The 3,237-nt window shown below is 34.8% G+C and overlaps 1 long non-coding RNA gene across 1 annotated transcript; it reads left to right on the top strand.

Annotated features, from left to right (window-relative positions):
• The first annotated feature begins 2,008 nt into the window (after window positions 1-2,008).
• Window positions 2,009-2,913, top strand: LOC133032548 (uncharacterized). Its single transcript, XR_009685170.1, has 2 exons — window positions 2,009-2,549; window positions 2,685-2,913. It is a non-coding gene; the product is annotated as an uncharacterized LOC133032548 (long non-coding RNA).
• The last annotated feature ends 324 nt before the right edge of the window (window positions 2,914-3,237 follow it).

Below are 3,237 nucleotides of genomic sequence, written 5' to 3'. Positions count from 1 at the left end.
TTAGGTATGTGTACCTGATTGATCCATAGCAATTATCTCTGTTTGATCCACAGCAGTTACTCCACTTTGATAGTACAATACTATCAACTAAGTCTTCCTCCCTAGATCTCTAAATCAGAAGCAGTTTATTTATCTCATTATCAAAAGGTATACAATTGTGATGAGACAATATGTATTTATAGAGTTAGGGAGGGGACTTAGCTACAAAACCCTAGTTGAAAATGGGCCCGCTCATCAAAGGCTTCAGTCAACTAGAAAAGCCCACACTTCTGCTTCACCTAGACTTTACACACAGATGCTAAGCCCATTAACAATTGATCACCAACAACATGGGCTAACACAGCAAAGAACTATCCAATCAACCCAAGTTTTAATAAAACCAATAAAATTTAATGTAAGCCCAAATAAAAGTCTAACATATAATTGAATTGAATTGGATGTTACCCTAATATTAAGAGATGTGTATGTATAATAATTGAATTGTATGTTGAAATGGGAAGGTGACGTAATACGAGAGCTAAATTGTTCATAGCAGCCAACATGTTATACGTTATAGAGAATTGAACTGTCATGTATAATGGACGTAGTCGCCCATTTTGCTGGAATTTCATCATTATCAGCATTTTCCCAAATCAATTCTGTGTATTAATAATATCATATTGATTATATAAGGAAATATACACGTATATATTTATATATTTCTATATATATACTAATCAATCATCTATTCTATCTTCTTCCCCACAAGTAAACATTCACTCATAGAGTTTATTCATCAATTTGTGCATGCGCCAACTTTGTTTTTTATTCAACTTTCCAATGATGACTAAGTTGGAAATAATTACATTGCATAAGTGATTCACAGGTTTTTTTTTTTTTTTTTTTTTTTTTTTTTTTTTTTTTATATATTTATTTAAAGAAAATATATGTATAGAAACAATATAATAATGAAGTGTCTCCAGGACCGGTTCTAGATATAGGCGGACTAGACTTGTGCTTAGTGCCCACACTTTTTGGGGCCCAAAATAAAAAAAAAAATTATTAGGCTTTTATTTGAGTAAAATTTATTTGTGTTGTAATCAACAAATATTCATAGTTTAGTTAGTTGAGGTGGATGACATATTATTCAAGGTTATAAGTTCAAATCCCATAACACTTTTCTTTTGATATTTTTTTTTATATATTTTTGAGGGCTCCAAAATTTAATTCGTCTTAGGCCTATATATTCCCAGGGCTGGCCCTGAGTGTCCCTTAACCATTTCTATAACCACTCTTATATAAATATTGTATATATTATTCTGATTTTTACTGACATGACCTGACAGGTCCATGTGGCCAATATTAATACCACGTGAGAGTACAACTCGCCAACAAGGAAACTAAGCCGTCTATTCAACACTTCAACTAATGGAGGATCCGAGTACTTAGGAGAGACAACGAAATGACAAACCAGCCACCCTAAGGGGTTGGCCGACCCTATGCCCAGCATAGGTCGGGCAACTTCCAAGCATTATGTGGCCGACCAGCCTGCACCCTAGCAAGTGCATGGCCCACCAAATTTTGGTGCGCAACCTTCATCTGTGGACAGCAAGTTAAGCAGCGAATTAGGCCTTGAAAACCCACGAAAATAGAGAAAAAATATCAGCAACTTTCCTATTTTTTAGGGATATTTAAGTCATTTAAAGTTTATTATTTAATTATATAAATATAGTTTTATTTACATATTTTTAAGGGATATTAGTGATGTAAGCTCTACTATATAAAAAGCATTAGTTAAATCCTAATTTCCTAAGTCTTAAGCTCTCAGTTCCAACTCTCAAGCTCTAAGTCTGAAACTTAACACTCTCCTCTCTCTCTCTCTCACGCCATAAGAATATTCTCTCCATCACTTGAGATTTGCCAGCTCCATTCTCACATTGTAATCTTAAGAGAGCCACTTCAGATTCCATAACACTTGTGATCTTAGTGGTATTATCTCTGGTATCAATATAACAAAAAAGGGACACTACAACAAAAGGGACTTTTAATCCCACTTTTTACACTTGAAAAAATAAAAAGTGGGATAAAAACTTTTGATCCCACTTTTACATTTGGAGTCTTAAATATAAGTTTGGAACAAGGGCCTTGTTTGGAAAACGGATAAAAAACAGTGTTAAAAATGCTATTTTTATGCATTTGCCAAACACAACTTAGCATTTTAAGTGGGACTTTTTATCCCGGTTTTTACATAATAACCGGGATAAAAGGTCCTCATACATTTGGGCCTTTTAATTGTTGGGCCGACTACACATATAAAAGGAACAATAACTTTTAGGGTTTTATTTTTATTAGGGTTTGTCTTATTTTTCCTCCCAGCCGATCTCTCTCTCTTCTATCTCTGTCTAAGCGGCTGCCCACATGGAGATCAAATAGGCTCTATGGTGTCTCTAAGCTGCAATCCTTCCATGTTTTCTATTTTCCGTGCATTATCACAGGCCAGCGGCCTTTTTCTGGTGAAGGACGAGTCAACGGAGTTCAGATCCGACCTCCATGCCTTTTGAAACTTCCAGGTACTTCTTTTTCTTTTTTGTTCTTGAGAGATCTATGCTCCACGTCCTCTAATCTTGTTCTACTTCTTTTTTTCTTTTTTTTTCTTTATTTTTTTGAAATGCCGATCAACTCTCTCTCCTTCTCTCTTTCCTCAGGTGTGAAGGTTCGTGGTCGACGGGTCATGGTTTTTCATGGTGGACAAAGCTTTGTGGTCGCTATTTTTGGTCGTTGATAATGACTCACGGTTGTCGAAGGTGGTTCGCGTGGTTGTCGAAGGTGGTTCGTGGCTTTTGTTGTACTGATATTTTGGGATTTATAAATCTGTACTGATTGTATATTTTACCAAAAATATTGTTAAGGAAAAAAAATCTCTGTAGTGGTTCATTGCTTGTTAGTTTTAGTATATTTTTTTTTTATTTTTCTTAACCTTTAATCCCGGTTATTATAGAAAAACCGGGATAAAAAATTACTTTTTATCCTGCTTTTTAAAGGAAAACCGGGATTAAAAATAGTCTTTTATCCCGGTTTTTCTATAATAACCGGGATTAAAAGTGATTTTTTATCCCGGTTTTTATCAGAGCTTTTATCCCACTGGCATACATCCCGGTTTTCATTTTAGCGAAAACCGGGATAAAATGCCCCTAAAAACCGGGATAAAAAGTATATTTTTGTAGTAGTGGGAGCAGATCATTACTTGCTAATTAAGAG

The sequence above is a fragment of the Cannabis sativa genome, chromosome X (assembly GCF_029168945.1).
Source record: "Cannabis sativa cultivar Pink pepper isolate KNU-18-1 chromosome X, ASM2916894v1, whole genome shotgun sequence".
NCBI lineage: Eukaryota > Viridiplantae > Streptophyta > Magnoliopsida > Rosales > Cannabaceae > Cannabis > Cannabis sativa.
Note: the sequence above shows the minus strand (reverse complement) of the source record. Positions and strands in the feature narration are given on the sequence as shown.